The 22,145-nt window shown below is 39.9% G+C and overlaps 1 non-coding gene and 2 pseudogenes across 1 annotated transcript; 2 read left to right on the top strand and 1 right to left on the bottom strand.

Annotated features, from left to right (window-relative positions):
- Nucleotides 1–22,145, top strand: part of LOC147299463 (uncharacterized) — a 113,135-nt pseudogene that overhangs the window by 46,366 nt on the left and 44,624 nt on the right.
- LOC147299464 (small nucleolar RNA R71) lies at nt 13,042–13,148 on the top strand. Its single transcript, XR_015120144.1, has one exon. It is a non-coding gene; the product is annotated as a small nucleolar RNA R71 (small nucleolar RNA).
- Nucleotides 20,812–22,145, bottom strand: part of LOC147299465 (uncharacterized) — a 35,291-nt pseudogene continuing 33,957 nt past the window's right edge.

A 22,145-nucleotide genomic window follows, 5' to 3' on the forward strand; every position in this document is an offset into this window, starting at 1 on the left:
TTGTATGGGGCCTTAGCTGGCCTTTTATATGACTTACATCAAAGTTCTAAACCCTCAAATTGACTTAAAAGTCATCCAAGAAGTCTTGGTAAACAAGGAATCCAAATAGGAAAGTAAAGATCACAATTCCTAACTCCACAGGGAAATACAGCTCAGCCCAATTGTCACACGATTTGGGGATCTTCGGGCTTCTAGAAAAATCAGTAAAAATATATTTTAGAAAGATAAATGTCTTATCTTTCCAACCATATATAGCACGTAACTTGGAAAATTTGGGAAGGCTTTCGTTTCTTCATATTCACGTAACATGTATGAAACTGTCATGTCTGCACGTGGGCTAACTTTACTTGTAAAACTGTACCAATTGGCTTGGTAAAAAATTCTAGAAAAATCACAGATTGAACTTCAAGGTGTTAGCTTTTATGTCCAATTGGCCTTGCGCTAAAATTCCTCCGAAAAGTTGATTTTCCCTTAAAAGCCTTCTGAGAGCGCAAAAAAGCTGAAAATCAGAAAAGTGAAGTAATGAGCCCTTTTTAAATCTAATTCTTCTACAAAACCTAAGTAAAAAGAGTACATAAATGAGTATATTTATGGACTTATCAAATACCCACAACTTAGATTTTGCTAGTCCTCGAGCAAAACAAAACGAAAAATAAAAACAAAAGAACAAAGACTCAAGGCAAACAAGCGATCGACTAACTTCCCAATATTGATCTCAGAGATAATCACAAACCGTTAGCTAACTTCCAAGAAATAAGCAACAATAACTCAAGACATTATCAAAGGATTAACCAAACTTGAATTGAAAAACTTGGATGTAGTGTGTGAAATAGCCAACATTAATACAACCCACGACTTAAGCTTCACAGAAGTTAAATAACCAAATAAGAACATGCTTCAACTTCAAATCTCATTAAGGATGTTCACTCCAATATAAGCACTCGAAATTTGACTAGTTATTGTCACTCATTAATATGTGAGAGGAATCAAAGCAATAGGATATACTCACATAATTGAAATAAAGGCACATGACAAATATAAAAGATCTCATGGAAAGATATCGCATACTTGAAAACATTTAAACCATCCGACCATAGTACTTTCACACCTATTCTCCACATGAGGGACCACACTTCTCCTTGGATCAAGTAGGACTTCCACTAAGGTTGTAATGGGGCTTAGGGTGATGGGTGAAACAAGAAAAAAAAAAATATGGATGAACAAATTCTAAGGAATTCATGGAGCTTTCCATGAAAATTATAGCATCTTGCACTCTGAGCACGAAACTTCATATTGATACTGTCTTGAATTTTCTTTCTTTTTTTTTCTTTTTTTTTTTCCTTTTTTCCTAACTCCATTAGCTTTCTAATCAACCCATGTAACAAGTGTTAGGCCAATAACTCCCAAGCTAGATAGCTTTAGGGTATTAAGTGTAAATGTTGAATGTTTTCTTAGAACAAAATAAACATGTATTTCATTCCAAGTATACTCGCAAGTGCACGAATCGCATCAGTAGCAAAGCGTACAAACACGAGGTCGATCCCACAGGGAATGGTTAATACACAACAAATCAATTCAATTAATCAATAGAATAACTAAATGGGGGATTTGAAGAGATGGAAACACACGCACACACCCTTTATTCTATCTTGCAATGTTAAGTTTTCAGTTTCAAATCAGATAAGCATGCAATAACCATCCAAGGCTAATGACAGTTAATTTGAACACAACATATTAAAGTTTGACTGCTAAAAAGGTTTGGCTAGTTACTTTCTCGCAATTGTTCTCCTAATGCATAAACTAAGAGCTTCTTGGGCCTTCCTTAGCCAGTTAACCTACATGTTCCCTAGTTCAAGCTAAGGCAGCTGTTACGCATGCAGGAGTCATTAAGTTTTATGAGAACGTCAAACATGCACAACATATAAGCTTTGACTATTTCCTTATAGAGGTCGCCCAACCCCACTACCAAGAATAATCCCTTATTCCCTTGTTACTTGTGGTTTAGTGTCTTTGACTATTTCACAGCTAAACCTAACAAATAAACTAGATGCAATTACCCTAAGGTGGCCAGTCAAAGGATGCAAACAACTAGTGACGGGTTCTAATAGATAGTGGAAATTTAATACATGCAAACATCAAACTAACAGACCAAGAGACGGATAAACGATTTGTTAAAGCATGCAAATCCAATAATCAACCTACAACTAACATGCAAGATAGAATAAATAAACTTACATAATTAAAATAGAAAAGAAAATCAGAATAATATAAATAAATTCCCAATCCATGTTGGAAAGCAAACTAATTAAACAAAACAATTAAAAACTAGAATCAAACAAAAGAAATAAGAATTCCAAAACAAAAATAAAAGAACATCCCTAGAGAGTGGCAGCGGCGGCGGCACAAGGTGGCAGCGGCGGCACTAGGTGGCAGCAGCGGCACAAGGTGGCAGCGGCTTGACACCTTCCTCCTCCTTCGGTTCAGCAGAAAAATAAAGAGGGAGAGATGATGGTGGCTACGGCAAGGGAAGAGAAATAATGGGGGCTGCTAGGGTTCCTAGGCTGCGTGAGAAAAGAAAGAGAAAGAAAGGAGGCTAGGGTATTGGCGGCTACAAAAGAGAGAGAGAGAACAGCTAGGGTTTCTGAAATTTCAGAGAGGAGCTCTCCCTCCTTGAGTTATAAAGATGTATTTATAGAGGAGAGTGGGGCTGAGATTTCTCTTTCTCTTCAATGTGGGATAAGTGCATTCCTTGCACACCAAGACTTATAATTTTCGGCCAAACATGGGCCTTGGGCTGATTTAGGCTCTTTTTGGGCGTAACTCCGTTTTCAGCTCGCGGAACTACTGCGCTACCTCCACTAAAATGACCATATCTTGAGCTAGAAAACTCGGAATCAAAATCCGTAAAATTCCCTGCGAAGCTAGCATCCGTATCTTTCCAACCATATATGGCATGCTACCTGATTCATTCTGGAGAATTACGGAATTGCTGTCGAAATTGGTGCTCTATTTTCCAGGGTTTTGACTTCTTTTTCAGCTAGGATTCCTTGGGCTTTCTCTTTGTAGGCGTGATGGGCTAGGGTTTCCTTTAAAAGAACATGGGCTGGCTGCAACAAGCAAGTGGCGTGATGGGCTTTAGGGATGCATGGCTTGCATGGCTTGGGCTCTAGAGTTGGCGCATGGCTTGCATGGCATGCGCATGCATGCCTGGGCTGCCACCTCACCATTCTTGTGGATTTCGACTTCACCTAGGCCCAAAGCCCAATTGATTTCATGACATGATATGGTTGACCCTTGACCATTGACTTTGACTTCCAATTTTACCCCTCTCTCCCTCTTGGATTCGAATTCATTCCTCCATCTGATTCCATGGATGTCCACCACCTTCTAGAAGCTTCTGGAACCTTGACTTGATTGAGTTGACTTTGACCAACCTTTCCTAGTCCAACTAGGATTTCTTGTAAATGAAAGATTCCTTATCCATTTTGACTTCTCGTAATGACCATATTGCCCCTGGAGTCTCCTAGTGTCATTAGGACTCCTTCCCCTAGTAGGGTTAGGTTTCCTAGTTCAACCAGGAATTCCTGTTCCAATCAGGATTTCTCATTTCTGGCTCGACAATGATGGTTCTGGACTTGATGTTTCCTAGTGTGACTAGGAATCCTCATTTGATTAGGATTTCAGCTCTTTTCCTGGTTTGACCAGGAATTGACCCATTTTCCTAGTTTGACCAGGAAATGTCCCAAAACGGCTTCATCTGCTCCTATTTCCTATTTATGCTTCATTCGACCTAAAAACATAAAAACAAGACAACAGACACAAAAAGATCGAGTTCTAACACTCTAGGTTAGGGAGTTAGTATCATAAAATAGCGTAAAATAAACACTCATCACACCCCCAAACTTAGACTTTGCTAGTCCTCGAGCAAAGAAAATAAAGAAAAACACTCAAAGACTCAAAAACTAACTAACTTTCCCAACAACTGATATCATGAGTATGACTAACAATAACATAGTAGAGCAAGGCATATATAACATTTATTCTTCAAATTGTAATACTGCTTCAAATAACATACCTTACTCCTCTATTGTGCATATTGGTAATTCTCTTCATAACCCAAGTGTTAGACAAGCAAGAAATAAATCAACATATACAAAATAGATTCAACTCCAATCCTCACCAAGGCATACCCTCAACAATAAAGCACTCAAGAATTGGGTTGAATTTTGCACTCAAAAGATATGTGAGAGAAGTTATGTAATCAAAGAGAAGTAGCTCACATATTAGCATGAAAGATAGGCACATTTGAAAGGAAACAAGATCTCAAGGAAGGAAAAATCAAAACACTTGAAATAAAATCAATAACCATAAGCTCCCTTCCCTCCTAGACTCCACATTAAGAACTGCACTTCTCTTAAAATCAATTAGGGCTTCATAGGGGTTATAATGAAGGCTTAGGGTAAGGTATGATATTGGAATGGAAGGGATAAACAAAGGGCTATAAACTATGGAATTGCAAGAACAATAGAAAATTCTGAGGCATACCTTGCTTCTTTGCACTACATAGCTCAATTTGAACTCTTTTGCTTAATTCTTCTTTTGAAACCGTCCCAACTATTTCTTTCTTTCTTTTTATTTTTCTTTTTTATTTTTCTTTTTGGGCACGGTGTACATACAATCTCAGCACATTTTTGTATAAGCTATGCATTTTCATTTATTTTCCACCTCAATCAATATGTAAAACACATTGCAATACCATAATAGGGTAAAACGGGTAAAAGGGGTATAGCACCCCCAAACTTAGGGTTTGAGTATATAGTATGGGTAAACAAAGAAAAAGCTATAAGGCTCAAAATGGCTAACTAGGGATAAAACACATAAGGGTTGGCTTTTTAGGCTATAGGTAAAACAAACATGGCCTAAAATCATCTTCTAAGATTCATGTAGTTATAAACATGCTTTGCCTAGAATAAGAAAGAAGTTCTAGTTCATTGATTAAAAAATATATACATTTCAAGCATTTGATCAAAAACAATGAGATCATAAAACGACTTAAATAACAAGAAAAAAAATAGAGTCATGTACAACACTCGCGAAATGAAGGACAAGGCTCAAAACTTCACATGGGTCACATAAGTCTACTCTAAGATGCATATGAATCACTAAATCAAGCAAATCACAACTCAAGTTCATGAAAATAAGGTCCAATCACATAGAATCATAAAATAGGTTATGGAACAATATTAGAAAAAGAAGAATACATATCATACACACAATGCTAAACATGCTTCTCAAAAGTCATAAACAATCAATCAACTTGTTGGGGACTCAAAAACTAACCAAAACACACAAAAGACTCAAATCACTTTAAAAACAATGTTGCAACAAGGTTCTAAAGATTCAATTCCATCATTAGGGTGGAATAAATCTTAGACAATTGCATTTTGATGTGGGTTTTGACACCCTAAGTTTAAAAACAAAAGAAACAAAACCCTTTTTTTTTTTTCAAAATTTAAAAACAAAAAACCTAATAAACAAGCTACGACACTATTGCTTTCCCCCCAAACTTAAATGATACATTGCCCTCAATGTATACAAATTAAATGCATGAATGCTCAAAATAAGCAATAGGGAAATTGCAACCAAATAAACACACAAATGAAATAAGATGGTCAAATGAAGCAAGAATAGAGGAATTGTTTACTTGTGGATGCAAGTTGGACACTCCAAGTGTAGGCGCGGCCTCCTTGGTGTCTATTGATCTCTTGGATTCTTGAAAAAGCTTGGGTTGCCTCCCAATCAGCGCTTGATTTACTGTCTTTCAGCCTGACATTGCCATTCCTCTACTTGTGTCTTCTCTTTCTTGTTCTCCCATTGTTGCTCTAGGCATCTACAAAAGCAAACACCAAATCAGTAGAGAATATGCATGTAAAGTCATGGCATTTATTCAAACTAAAAACTAACCAAAAACAAATCTAACTAATATATCCTAATTCTAATGATTAATCAAATCAATTCATTGATATTAGACACCATTCCCCAGCAACGGCGCCAAAAACTTGTTGAATGTTTTCTTAGAACAAAATAAACATCTATTTCATTCCAAGTATACTCGCAAGTGCATGAATCGCATTAGTAGCAAAGCGTACAAGCACGAGGTCGATCCCACAAGGAATGGTTAATACACAACAAATCAATTCAATTAATCAATAGAATAACTAAATAGGGGGTTTTGGAAGATGGAAACACACGCACACTTCACCATACGCACACACCCTTTATTCTATCTTGCAATGTTAAGTTTTCAGTTTCAAATCAGATAAGCATGCAATAACCATCCAAGGCTAATGACAGTTAATTTGAACACAACATATTAAAGTTTGACTGCTAAAAAGGTTTGGCTAGTTACTTTCTCGCAATTGTTCTCCTAATGCATAAACTAAGAGCTTCTTGGGCCTTCCTTAGCCAGTTAACCTACATGTTCCCTAGTTCAAGCTAAGGCAGCTGTTACCCATGCAGGAGTCATTAAGTTTTATGAGAACGTCAAACATGCACAACATATAAGCTTTGACTATTTCCTTATAGAGGTCGCCCAACCCCACTACCAAGAATAATCCCTTATTCCCTTGTTACTTGTGGTTTAGTGTCTTTGACTATTTCACAGCTAAACCTAACAAATAAACTAGATGCAATTACCCTAAGGTGGCCAGTCAAAGGATGCAAACAACTAGTGACGGGTTCTAATAGATAGTGGAAATTTAATACATGCAAACATCAAACTAACAGACCAAGAGACGGATAAACAATTTGTTAAAGCATGCAAATCCAATAATCAACCTACAACTAACATGCAAGATAGAATAAATAAACTTACATAATTAAAATAGAAAAGAAAATCAGAATAATATAAATAAATTCCCAATCCATGTTGGAAAGCAAACTAATTAAACAAAACAATTAAAAACTAGAATCAAACAAAAGAAATAAGAATTCCAAAACAAAAATAAAAGAACATCCCTAGAGAGTGGCAGCGGCGGTGGCACAAGGTGGCAGCAGCGGCGGCACAAGGTGGCAGCGGCGGCACTAGGTGGCAGCAGCGGCACAAGGTGGCAGCGGCTGTTGATGTGTTTTCTTAGAACAAAATAAACAATTATCTCATTCTAAGTTTACTCGCAAGTGCACGAATCGCATCAGTAGCAAAGCGTACAAGCACGAGGTCGATCCCACAGGGAATGGTTAATAAACAACAAATCAATGCAATTAATCACTAGAATAACTAAATGGGGGGTTTTGGAAAGATGGAACACACGCACACATCACCACACGCACACACACTTTATTCTATCTTGTAATGTTAAGTTTTCGGTTTCAAATCAGATAAGCATGCAATAACCATCCAAGGCTAATGACAGTTAATTTGAACACAACATATTAAAGTTTGACAGCTAAAAAGGTTTGGCTAGTTACTTTCTCGCCATTGTTCTCCTAATGCATAAACTAAGAGCTTCTTGGGCCTTCCTTAGCTAGTTAACCTACATGTTCCCTAGTTCAAGCTAGGGCAGCTGTTACCCATGCAGGAGTCATTAAGTTTTATGAGAACGTCAAACATGCACAACATATAAGCTTTGACTATTTCCTTATAGAGGTCGCCCAACCCCACTACCAAGAATAATCCCTTATTCCCTTATTACTTGTGGTTTAGTGTCTTTGACTATTTCACAGCTAAACCTAACGGATAAACTAGATGCAATTACCCTAAGGTGGCCAGTCAAAGGATGCAAACAACTAGTGACGGGGGTTTTAATAGATAGTGGAAATTTAATACGTGCAAACATCAAACTAACAGACCAAGAGACGGATAAACGATTTGTTAAAGCATACGAATCCATTAATCAACCTACGACTAACATGCAAGATAGAATAACTAACCTACATAATTAAATAAAACAAAACAAAACAGAAACAACAATAAATAATGAAATCCCAATTCATGCTTGCTAAAGGAAATCAGAAACGCAAACTTAAGGAAATTAAAAGCATAAACGAATTGAACTCAGCAACATGAATTAAAAGAAATAAAGAGATAACTAAATAAAATCAGGAACTTAATTAAAAATATTCAGAAGCATAATCCAACAATTGAAATAGAAACTAGAAGGAAGAAGAAAGCAAAAATCAGAGGTGCAAGCACATGGGGGCTGCGGCAAGGAGAGAGGAAGAAGGAGGCACCCAACACAAGCAATTGGCTCACGGCAAGGTGAGCTTGGGCTTGCGGCAGCAGGTGGTCCTTCCTTCTCACTTGTCACGCCACCCTCTCTCTAAGTCTCTCTCTGAATTTGGCTCACCTTACAAGAGAAATAAAAGCTGAAAATAAAACCCTAAAACAGAAAAATAAAACTAGGAGGGAGAAAGGGATTTCGGCTGGAGTGTAGGTGAAAAAGTGATCTCTAAAAGTCTGAATGAGGGGATTTAAATAGGAGAAGCCTTCCTTGAGAGGCAAGGAAAAGACTTGCGGCTGCATAGGGTTTTCCTTCTCCTAGTGCCTTACGGCTTCAGCTAGGGTTAGCTGACTAGGGCCTTGGCGTGATGGGCTGCTCCCTTATGGGCTTGAGTGGCTCACGCCTAGCCTAGCTAGGGTCCCTCCTTGGCGCATGGGCTGGTAGTCTTGGGCTTTGGGCTTGCATGTTGGGCTTCCATGTTGGGCTTCAGTAGCTTGCACAAGATGGGCTAGGGTTTCACTCCATGGGCTTCCACCTTGGGCTTGCGCATGGCCCCTTATCTTGCTAGGGTTTGCATGGCATGCATGCGCATGCATGGCTGCCATCTACCTCCTTGCGTGTGGCTTTTGGGCTGCTAGGGTTTGGGCCCATGCATGTGCATGCATGGCCCACTTGGTTCGGCATCCCTAGGGCCCATGGGCCCTCCACTTTTGACTTCCCATTTTGCCCCTCATTTCCATTTGAATTCAAATTCATTTCTTCCCTCCATTCATTTCCATGGATGTCCACCACCTTCTGGAAGCTTCTGGAACCTTGAAAAACATTTCCTGGTGCAACTAGGATTTCTTGAAAATGAGAGATTCCTTATCCATTTCGACTTCTCATAATGACCATATTGCCCCTGGGATCTCCTAGTGTCACTAGGACTCCTTTCCCTAGTTGGGTTAGGTTTCCTAGTTCAACCAGGATTTCCTGTTCGGATCAAGATTTCACATTTCTGGCTCCGCAATGATGGTTCTGGACTTGATGTTTCCTAGTGTGACTAGGAATCCTCATTTGACTAGGATTTCTGCACTTTTCCTGGTTTGACCAGGATTTCACTCGTTTTCCTGGTTTGACCAGGAATTGTCCCAAAATGGCTCCATTTGCTTCTTTTTCTCATTTCTGCTTCATTTGACCTGAAAACACAAAAACAAGACAAGAAACACAAAATAGCGAGTTCTAACACTCTAGGTTAAGGAATTAGTATCATAAAGTGATGCAAAATGCACACTCATCACACCCCCAAACTTAGATTTTGCTAGTCCTCGAGCAAATAAAGGAAAGAAAAGACTCAAGACTGACTCCAACATCCCAACAACTGAATTCATGCGCACAACCATTAATCACATAGGAAAGCAAGGCATATAAATGGTATTCTTCAAATTCTAATAACATTTCAAATAACATACCTCGCTCCTCTATTGTCATATAGGCCATCCTTGACACAAATCCAAGTATTAGACAAACAAAACTAAATCAATACATACATAATAGATTCAACTCCAATCCTCTCTATGGCATACTCTCAATGATAAACACTCAAGAATTGGGTTGATATGTGCACTCAAAAGTATATGTGAGAGGAATTATGTAACAAAAACAATTAGCTCACATATGTACATGAAATAAAGGCACATTTTAGAAAGAATACTGATCTCATGAAAGGAATACAAATGCTTGAAATAGAATCAATAGCCATAGGCTCCCTTCTTAAATAGACTCCACATAAGTATAATACACACTCTTGAGATCAGCTAGGACTTTAATAGGGTTATAATGAAGGCTTAGGTTAGGATAGGGTATTGAAATGAAAAGGAAACACAAAGGGCTAATTTCATGGAATTGCAAGCATCACTAGAACATTCTGAGGTACACTTTGCTTCTTTGCACTTCATAGCTTACTTGAGCTCTTTTTGCTCACTTTTTTTTTTTTCTTTTGAAACCGTCCCATCTCTTTTCTTTGATTTTTTTTTTTTTTTTCTTTTCTTTGGGTACGGCATACATACTTTTCTAACACATTTTTGTATAGGCTATGCTTTTTCACTTCTTTTTCACCTCAATCAACATATAAACAACTTGCAACACCATAAAAAGGATAAAACCGGTAAAAGGGGTGGTACACCCCCAAACTTAGGGTTTGGTATGGGGTAACAAAGAAAACGGCTTAAAAGGCTCAAAATGGGTAACTAAGGATAAAACATGTAATGGGTAGGCTTTCAGGCTATGGGGTACACAAAAAGGGCCTAAATTCATTTCTCAAGAGTTATGCAAATACGGCATGCTTTGTGTACACAAGAAAAGAGTTCTAGCTCATTGATTCAAGATTATGCATATTCCAAGCAAATGACCAAATGAAAGATAATGAGATCAAAACAACGACTTATATGACAATGATAGAATCAGAGTGGCGCGCAACACTCAAGAATTGAAGAACAGGGCTCAAAAGCTCACTTAGGTCATGCAAGTCTACTCTATTATGCATATAATCATTAGTAATGCTAATCACAACCTAAATTCATATCAACAAGGCCAAATGACATAGAATTGCAAGATATGTTATGGAACACTATTAGAATGAAAAGAACACCAAATATACACACAATACTAAAACATGCTCATAACAATCATGCACACTCAAATCAATTAGTTGGGGACTCAAAACGACCTGAAACAACCAAAATGACTCAAAAACTTTTTGTTTTTAAAACAATGTCGCACACTTCAAAAGAATCACATCCATCACTAAGGTGAATGAGATCTAATGAAATCGTGCATTTTGATGTGGGTTTTGACACCCTAAGTTTAAAAACAAAAGAAAAAGTTTTTTCCTAACCTAAAAACACTAAAAACGAATTTTTTTTTCTTTTTTCTTAAAACACTCAAAAACACTTAAAACACCCTAAACACTTGTTCTAACCTAAAAACACTAACAAATGACAATTGCCCTTCCCCCCACACTTAAATGATACATTGCCCTCAATGTATATGAAATAAATGCAAAAATGATCAAATTAAGCGAAACGGGAAATAGCAAATATCCAAAACCAAATAAACACACCAAAATGAAAAGTTGTCTTATGAAGCGAAATAAAGAAACTGTTTACTTGCGTACGCAAGCGTGGACACTCCAAGGGTAGGCGCGGCCTCCATGGTTCTCAATGACTCCTCCTCCATTATTCGAAACAAAAACTTGGGTTGCCTCCCAATAAGCGCTTGTTTTTCTGTCTTCAGCCTGACATTGCCATCTCCTTTACTTGCGTCCTTTCCTCTTCCTCTTTTTGCCATTGCTACTCTCGGCACTCCCTAGGAACGAACTGAAGAAGCTCTCCATCTCTGACTTCTCCTCTCCATAAAAAATGATCTCCTCGTTCTCTGGCATCTCGGAAGTGAGCAAATACACCTCTTGCTTGGTGTAGTACCGAATCTTCATGGTGCTCTCCAATGCTTTGTACTCCATGTTAGAGGTGCACAAAAATGGTCTCCCAAGAATAATAGAGACGTCGCCCGGAATTGTCGGCACATCTAGCACTATGAAATCAGAGGGATTAGTAATTTACGACATTTAACCAAAACATCCACAAGCATACCACAAGCTTTTTGGGCTGAAGCGTTGGCGAAGCGAATGTCCACATCAAATGGTTGCAAATCAGCCTCCTTAAATCCAAGCCTCTCGAACACAACCAGCGGCATGACATTGATAGCTGCACCACTGTCAGCTAAGGCATTGGTGATCTTATGCTCCCCTATGCTGCATGATATGACCAACGAGCCCGGATCCTTCTTCTTGCTTGGAAAAGATGCAAAGAGATAACCACGAATCTCCCTAGGAACATTGTGACTATGCCCTTGCTCCTCAACCTTCTTCTCAATAGACTTCAATTCCCTCATGGTTGCTGGAAATTTGGTGATGTCAATGTCCGGAATGAGGGGAATCACACGTGTATCAGCTTCCTCTTCAATCATTTCTGGATCCTCCTCTTCCTCACTATCACTGATCTCAATCACTTCCTTCACTTTCTTAGTCTTGACCACTCTAACTCTTTTTCTTGCAGTAGTCCTCAAAATAGCATTTACATGCTCCTCATTCTTCGGGTTGACGATGGGCTGACTTGGCAACTTTCCCTTCTCTCTCTGACCCAAAGTAGTGGCAATCTGACCCATTTGACTCTCCAAGTGTGCAATAGCCTTCGAATTGGCTTGCATCTGCTGCTCGGTACGGTTCATGAAGGCATTGGTGCTTTGGGCAAGGGAAGTGGTGCTCTGAGCAATCTGAGCAATCTTGTCCTCCAAACTAGACCTCTCGGCATTAGGGTGCACATACGGCTTGTTGGTGCTCCCACTAGCTTGCTGTCCATTGTTGTTGCTCCACCTGAAATTCGGGTTGTTCTTCCATCCAGGGTTGTAAGTGTTGGAATATGGGTCATACGGCACCCTAGGATAGCTCCCAACCTGGTTCACTTGTTCCACGTCACCCCCTTGTCCTTGCACACTCATCATCTTCTCTTGAGCCAAAGATAACTTCTGCACCATAGTCTTGATTTCCATAATCTGTCCCTCCATGGTGTTTGGCACATCAGCCACCTCATATAACCCTCTCTTTGGTCCTCCTCTTGCACGATTGGAATCCCATTGTTGAGAACTCAAAGAAAGCGACTCAAACAATTCTGTAGCCTCATCCTCCGTTTTGGACATGAATGCACCACCACATGCCGAATCCACCTTGGCTTGGTCTCTCTCCAATAATCCCTGATAAAAACAGCAAATCACATACCAAGGAGATAAGTTATGGTGTGGGCAGCTAGTAAGTAACTCATTGAATCTGTCCCAAGTCTCATGGAATGGTTCGTCCGCCTTTTGCACAAATCCAAGGATCTCCTTCCGAATCGAATTAGTCTTGGAAATGGAATAGAACTTGTTCAAAAACTTGCTCGAAAGATCATCCCATGTCGAAATGGAACCACTGGGCAGCGAATACAACCACCTCTTTGCCTTGTCCTTAAGCGCAAAAGGGAACATCCTCAAACGGTACTGATCAGCGTTCAGGCCCCTCAATTGTGCGGCTTCACAAACCCCGGAAAACTCCTTCAAGAAATGGATCGGATCCTCCCCATTCAGCCCATGGTAGCTCGGCAACAAATGAATCTGACCACTCTTGATTTCGAAATCAGTGGCTATGGTGGCATACCGAATGCACGATGGTTGAGTGGGCAGCGAAGGTGCTGAAAAATGGCTCAGGGGCTGCGGCACTATCTCATTTGCTTCAGCCATGTCGACACTCTCAGTCTCTTCACTACTCGAATCTGATGCACTAGGTTGCGGGCTGACTTGTGATGCACCTAAAGCTTCGTCCTTGAGCCTCTCCAACCTAGCAACAAGTTCAGGGTTCATAAAACACACCTAATCAAGAGAAAAACACACAATCAGTAGAAAGAATGCATATAAAGGCATGGCATTTATTAAAAACTAAAAATTAACAAAAACTGAAATCTAGCTAATATAACCTAATTCTAATGACTAATTACACCAATTCATTGATATTAGACACCATTCCCCGGCAACGGCGCCAAAAACTTGTTGATGTGTTTTCTTAGAACAAAATAAACAATTATCTCATTCTAAGTTTACTCGCAAGTGCACGAATCGCATCAGTAGCAAAGCGTACAAGCACGAGGTCGATCCCACAGGGAATGGTTAATAAACAACAAATCAATGCAATTAATCACTAGAATAACTAAATGGGGGGTTTTGGAAAGATGGAACACACGCACACATCACCACACGCACACACACTTTATTCTATCTTGCAATGTTAAGTTTTCGGTTTCAAATCAGATAAGCATGCAATAACCATCCAAGGCTAATGACAGTTAATTTGAACACAACATATTAAAGTTTGACAGCTAAAAAGGTTTGGCTAGTTACTTTCTCGCCATTGTTCTCCTAATGCATAAACTAAGAGCTTCTTGGGCCTTCCTTAGCTAGTTAACCTACATGTTCCCTAGTTCAAGCTAGGGCAGCTGTTACCCATGCAGGAGTCATTAAGTTTTATGAGAACGTCAAACATGCACAACATATAAGCTTTGACTATTTCCTTATAGAGGTCGCCCAACCCCACTACCAAGAATAATCCCTTATTCCCTTGTTACTTGTGGTTTAGTGTCTTTGACTATTTCACAGCTAAACCTAACGGATAAACTAGATGCAATTACCCTAAGGTGGCCAGTCAAAGGATGCAAACAACTAGTGACGGGGGTTTTAATAGATAGTGGAAATTTAATACGTGCAAACATCAAACTAACAGACCAAGAGACGGATAAACGATTTGTTAAAGCATACGAATCCATTAATCAACCTACGACTAACATGCAAGATAGAATAACTAACCTACATAATTAAATAAAACAAAACAAAACAGAAACAACAATAAATAATGAAATCCCAATTCATGCTTGCTAAAGGAAATCAGAAACGCAAACTTAAGGAAATTAAAAGCATAAACGAATTGAACTCAGCAACATGAATTAAAAGAAATAAAGAGATAACTAAATAAAATCAGGAACTTAATTAAAAATATTCAGAAGCATAATCCAACAATTGAAATAGAAACTAGAAGGAAGAAGAAAGCAAAAATCAGAGGTGCAAGCACATGGGGGCTGCGGCAAGGAGAGAGGAAGAAGGAGGCACCCAACACAAGCAATTGGCTCACGGCAAGGTGAGCTTGGGCTTGCGGCAGCAGGTGGTCCTTCCTTCTCACTTGTCACGCCACCCTCTCTCTAAGTCTCTCTCTGAATTTGGCTCACCTTACAAGAGAAATAAAAGCTGAAAATAAAACCCTAAAACAGAAAAATAAAACTAGGAGGGAGAAAGGGATTTCGGCTGGAGTTTAGGTGAAAAAGTGATCTCTAAAAGTCTGAATGAGGGGATTTAAATAGGAGAAGCCTTCCTTGAGAGGCAAGGAAAAGACTTGCGGCTGCATAGGGTTTTCCTTCTCCTAGTGCCTTACGGCTTCAGCTAGGGTTAGCTGACTAGGGCCTTGGCGTGATGGGCTGCTCCCTTATGGGCTTGAGTGGCTCACGCCTAGCCTAGCTAGGGTCCCTCCTTGGCGCATGGGCTGGTAGTCTTGGGCTTTGGGCTTGCATGTTGGGCTTCCATGTTGGGCTTCAGTAGCTTGCACAAGATGGGCTAGGGTTTCACTCCATGGGCTTCCACCTTGGGCTTGCGCATGGCCCCTTATCTTGCTAGGGTTTGCATGGCATGCATGCGCATGCATGGCTGCCATCTACCTCCTTGCGTGTGGCTTTTGGGCTGCTAGGGTTTGGGCCCATGCATGTGCATGCATGGCCCACTTGGTTCGGCATCCCTAGGGCCCATGGGCCCTCCACTTTTGACTTCCCATTTTGCCCCTCATTTCCATTTGAATTCAAATTCATTTCTTCCCTCCATTCATTTCCATGGATGTCCACCACCTTCTGGAAGCTTCTGGAACCTTGAAAAACATTTCCTGGTGCGACTAGGATTTCTTGAAAATGAGAGATTCCTTATCCATTTCGACTTCTCATAATGACCATATTGCCCCTGGGATCTCCTAGTGTCACTAGGACTCCTTTCCCTAGTTGGGTTAGGTTTCCTAGTTCAACCAGGATTTCCTGTTCGGATCAAGATTTCACATTTCTGGCTCCGCAATGATGGTTCTGGACTTGATGTTTCCTAGTGTGACTAGGAATCCTCATTTGACTAGGATTTCTGCACTTTTCCTGGTTTGACCAGGATTTCACTCGTTTTCCTGGTTTGACCAGGAATTGTCCCAAAATGGCTCCATTTGCTTCTTTTTCTCATTTCTGCTTCATTTGACCTGAAAACACAAAAACAAGACAAGAAACACAAAATAGCGAGTTCTAACACTCTAGGTTAAGGAATTAGTATCATAAAGTGATGCAAAATGCACACTCATCAGCGGCTTGACACCTTCCTCCTCCTTCGGTTCAGCAGAAAAATAAAGAGGGAGAGATGATGGTGGCTACGGCAAGGGAAGAGAAATAATGGGGGCTGCTAGGGTTCCTAGGCTGCGTGAGAAAAGAAAGAGAAAGAAAGGAGGCTAGGGTATTGGCGGCTACAAAAGAGAGAGAGAGAACAGCTAGGGTTTCTGAAATTTCAGAGAGGAGCTCTCCCTCCTTGAGTTATAAAGATGTATTTATAGAGGAGAGTGGGGCTGAGATTTCTCTTTCTCTTCAATGTGGGATAAGTGCATTCCTTGCACACCAAGACTTATAATTTTCGGCCAAACATGGGCCTTGGGCTGATTTAGGCTCTTTTTGGGCGTAACTCCGTTTTCAGCTCGCGGAACTACTGCGCTACCTCCACTAAAATGACCATATCTTGAGCTAGAAAACTCGGAATCAAAATCCGTAAAATTCCCTGCGAAGCTAGCATCCGTATCTTTCCAACCATATATGGCATGCTACCTGATTCATTCTGGAGAATTACGGAATTGCTGTCGAAATTGGTGCTCTATTTTCCAGGGTTTTGACTTCTTTTTCAGCTAGGATTCCTTGGGCTTTCTCTTTGTAGGCGTGATGGGCTAGGGTTTCCTTTAAAAGAACATGGGCTGGCTGCAACAAGCAAGTGGCGTGATGGGCTTTAGGGATGCATGGCTTGCATGGCTTGGGCTCTAGAGTTGGCGCATGGCTTGCATGGCATGCGCATGCATGCCTGGGCTGCCACCTCACCATTCTTGTGGATTTCGACTTCACCTAGGCCCAAAGCCCAATTGACTTCATGACATGATATGGTTGACCCTTGACCGTTGACTTTGACTTCCAATTTTACCCCTCTCTCCCTCTTGGATTCGAATTCATTCCTCCATCTGATTCCATGGATGTCCACCACCTTCTAGAAGCTTCTGGAACCTTGACTTGATTGAGTTGACTTTGACCAACCTTTCCTAGTCCAACTAGGATTTCTTGTAAATGAAAGATTCCTTATCTATTTTGACTTCTCGTAATGACCATATTGCCCCTGGAGTCTCCTAGTGTCATTAGGACTCCTTCCCCTAGTAGGGTTAGGTTTCCTAGTTCAACCAGGAATTCCTGTTCCAATCAGGATTTCTCATTTCTGGCTCGACAATGATGGTTCTGGACTTGATGTTTCCTAGTGTGACTAGGAATCCTCATTTGATTAGGATTTCAGCTCTTTTCCTGGTTTGACCAGGAATTGACCCATTTTCCTAGTTTGACCAAGAAATGTCCCAAAACGGCTTCATCTGCTCCTATTTCCTATTTATGCTTCATTCGACCTAAAAACATAAAAACAAGACAACAGACACAAAAAGATCGAGTTCTAACACTCTAGGTTAGGGAGTTAGTATCATAAAAAAGCGTAAAATGAACACTCATCAGTAAAACACTCCTCGGGCTTAAAAACTCGAGTTGAAAAGGCTTCGAAATTAGCTTTATTTTCTTTATTTTTTTTTTATATAGTATCCTATACTTTCCACATGATTGAACAATTTGTGCAATTTTCCCTTAACAGCGAAAATACTCTACAAAATTCCTTAGAAGGGTGTAGGATAAACATATGATAGACTAAGGTGAGGAGAATTGGGTAAAGAACGAAAAGGCTTACATAAAAGGCACAAGGGGGTTAACTAGGGATAAAAGTGATATGTGTTGGCTAGAAGGGCTCAAACGAAAGAAACAAGGCCTATCACTTCCTTGGATCCATGTGGTTCATGAAATATGCCTCAAATAGATAATGAAAATAGTTCTAGCAAACAATTTAAACATCCTCAAGTACTCGACCAAAACAAAGAATAATGAGATCACAACGACTTATCGAATAGTATATAACACTCAAGAACGAAAGGCATAGGCTCAAAAGCTTACATAATAAGGGTTATATAAGTCTACACTAGCCTTATTTGGGAATTTAAATCATGTGAACTCCCCAATCGAACATCATATTAATATGGCTATGTGCAAAAAGATTTACCAAGTTAAATCACAAAATTATGGTTAACACAAAGATAATGTAAAGAATTAATGTCATGCTCAAAATTCCTTGAAAGTTAATTGCAAATAAAATTCAATCTTATCAGAGAATTGGGAAGTGACTACCACAAACAATTAAAAACAAGACTCAAAGTAAAATAAAATATATTTGGGTTTTATGACATTTTTCAGATTTTTTTTTTTTGAAGGAAAGCAAAACGAAAACAAAACAAAACAACAAAATAAAAACTAATTAAATAAAAACCAAAAGTTGAAAGGAATTGAAAATCAATAAATAAACTGCTGTTCTGACCCAGGCGCAAAGAATTACATGTATCTCACAAAATACTTGGCCAAACTTCACGTTATTTATATGGTTGGATTCAGAACGAAAAAACAAAGAACGCAAAGCGAGCCAAAATACAAAAACAGCAGCAGACAAGACAAAATTGGAAACAAAGACAGAGGACTGCTGCATGCGTTATGAAACCAAAGAACTCAATCACCCACAACTTAAAACAAACATTGTCCTCAATGTTTAAAACAAAGGAAACTAAGTCATGCAAAATCAATTAAAGAGAAAGAGAGGGTGTGAGAACTTCCCGGGTTTGTGTAGGTGTATGGATGAGCAAAGCATAGAATATGTCGCAGTGAGAGAGAATGGACAATGTGACGAACTGAAACACCCACAACTTGCTTCTTGGAATGTCAACGGACCCGTAATAGCTCCTAAAAGTCTCAGAATGCGATGAAATTGGAACAAAATTGAGCTGGATATGAAATCATAAAAATCTGGAAATCTGACTTTTAGTGACGAATGCTTGGGTTGCCTCCCAAGAAGCGCTAAGTTTTAAAGTCTTCAGCCAGATGCGGTTCTTTAGATGATTAAACAATAGATGGGGGTGGTGCATGCTCTCTTTTCCAAGCTCAAAATATTCATAGTATGGCTTCAAGCGATGTCCGTTCACTTTGAATATGTTTCCCGTCTTGTCAATTTGAATCTCAACTGCACCATGAGGGAAAACATTAGTAACAACAAAAGGACCGTACCATCTAGAACGTAACTTACCTGGGAATAGCCGGAGGCGTGAATTGAAGAGCAAGACTTTCTGCCCAATTTCAAAGTTCTTCCTTTGAATGGATTTGTCATGAAATGCCTTAGTCCTTTCCTTGTAAATCCGTGCACTCTCATAGGCATCATTCCTCATCTCATCTAACTCATTCAATTGGAGTCGCCTTGCATCGCCAGCCTCTTTCATATCGAAATTGAATTTCTTGATTGCCCAAAATGCTCTATGTTCAAGTTCAACCGGAAGGTGACATGCTTTACCATAAACCAAACGAAAAGGAGACATACCAATGGGGGTTTTGTAGGCTGTCCTATATGCCCATAATGCATCATTAAGTCGCAAGTTCCAATCCTTCCTCGTAGGCCTCACGGTTTTCTCCAAGATTGGCTTGATTTCTCGGTTACTAATCTCCACTTGTCCACTTGTTTGGGGATGATAAGGTGTTGAGACCCTATGTGTAATTCCATACCGCTTTAAAAGTGCCTCAAATGACCTATTACAAAAGTGATTGCCTCCATCGCTGATAATGGCTCTTGGTGTTCCAAACCTAGAGAAGATGTTGTCCTTCACAAAGCTCAAAACAACTTTTGAATCATTAGTCCGGGTAGGAATTGCTTCCACCCATTTGGAGACATAGTCAACAGCAAGGAGAATGTAAATAAAGCCATAAGAGGAAGAGAATGGTCCCATAAAATCAATGCCCCACACATCAAATATTTCAACAATAAGGATAGGCGTTAAAGGCATTTGATTCCTAGAGCTAATGTTACCGGTTCTTTGACATCTATCACATGTGGAACAATAAGTATATGTATCTTTGAACAAGGTAGGCCAATAAAAACCACATTTTAATACTTTAATGGCTGTTTTCTTAGGACCAAAATGTCCACCACATGCAGAAGAATGACAAAAGGTAAGTATAGAATTAAATTCAGTTTCGGACACGCACCTTCTAACAATCTGATATGGACAATATTTCCATAAGTATGGATCGTCCCAAACATAATACTTACATGTTTTGACAAGCTTATCCTTTTGAGCTCGAGTGAGATCCTCCAGAATCAGTTTTGAAGCCTTGTAATTGATAATGTCAGCATACCAAGGGTCCTTGGCTTCGAGGGTAAAGAGTTGCTCATCGGGGAAACTTTCACGTAGAGGAAGCATGTCCTCTTCTTCATTGGATCCGTGCACCAGCCTATTCAAATGGTCAGCCACCACGTTTTCACTCCCTTTCTTATCTCTAATCACCAAATCGATTTCTTGAAGCAAGAAAGTCCACCTAATCAGTTGCGGCTTGGCGTCCTTCTTGTGGAGGAGGTACCTAAGTGCTGCATGATCAGAGAATATAATTACTTTAGTGCCAATAAGATATGATCTAAATTTCTCTAAAGCAAAAATAATAGCAAGAAACTCATTTTCCGTAGTTGAAAAATTGAATTGAGCATCATTCAAAGTCCGGGAGGCATAATAGATGGCATGTGGTACATTGTGCACTCATTGTCCAAGCACGGCCCTCACTGCATAATCCGAGGCGTCACACATCAACTCAAAGGGAAAATTCCAATCTGGAGGCTGCATGATAGGGGCAGATGTCAAAAGCTCCTTAAGCTTGTTAAATGCAGCCAAGCAATCTTCATTAAACTCGAATTTCACATCTTTGCCAAGCAACCGACATAAAGGCCTTGATATCTTTGAAAAGTCCTTGATGAAACGCCTATAGAACCCTGCATGTTATAGGAATGACCTAATCTCCTTCACGGTTTTGGGGGCTGCAAGCTTCTCACAATGTCGATTTTTGCCTTGTCCACTTCAATTCCCTTATAAGAGATAATGTGACCTAATACAATACCCTGCTGTACCATGAAGTGGCACTTCTCCCAGTTGAGCACTAAATTGCATTCTTGACACCTTTTTGATGAGTGTGCATTTTGCATCACTTTATGATACTAATTCCTTAACCTAGAGTGTTAGAACTCGATATTTTGTGTTTCTTGTCTTGTTTTTGTGTTTTAAGGTGAAATGAAGCAGAAATAGGAAAAAGAAGCAAATGGAGCCATTTTGGGACATTTCCTGTCAAACTAGGAAAACGAGTGAAATCCTGGTCAAACCAGGAAAAGTGCAGAAATCCTAGTCAAATGAGGATTCCTAGTCACACTAGGAAACATCAAGTCCAGAACCATCATTGCGGAGCCAGAAATGAGAAATCCTGATTGAAACAGGAAATCCTGGTTGAACTAGGAAACCTAACCTGACTAGGGAAATGAGTCCTAATGATACTAGGAGACCCCAGGGGCAATATGGTCATTACGAGAAGTCGAAATGGATAAGGAATCCTTCATTTACAAGGAATCCTAGTTGCACTAGGAAATGTTGGTCAAAGTCAACTCTACAAAGTCAAGGTTCCAGAAGCTTCTAGAAGGTGGTGGACATCCATGGAAATGAATAGAGGGAAGAAATGAATTTGAATTCAAATGGAAATGAGGGGCAAAATGGGAAGTCAAAAGTAAATGGTCAAGGGTCAAAGATGGAAGTCAACAAGTCAAGTGGGCTATGGGCCTAAGGGATGCCAAACTCAAGATTGGCCATGCATGCACATGCATGCGCCAAACCCTAGCAGCCCAAGAAGCCCTATGCACAAGCCCAAGGTGGAAGCCCATGATGCCAAACCCTAGCCCATCTTGTGCAAGTCACTTCAGCCCAACACATGTGAGCCCAATGCACCATCAAAGCCCAAGACCAGCAGCCCATGTGCAAGGAGGGAAGTCCTAGCTGACTTGCATGCGCCACTTAAGCCCAAAGGGCCATGCCTTGCCGCAAGCCCACAAGCT

Source organism: Dryas octopetala, chromosome 1 (genome assembly GCF_963921425.1).
Source record: "Dryas octopetala chromosome 1, drDryOcto1.1, whole genome shotgun sequence".
In the NCBI taxonomy this organism is placed as follows: domain Eukaryota; kingdom Viridiplantae; phylum Streptophyta; class Magnoliopsida; order Rosales; family Rosaceae; genus Dryas; species Dryas octopetala.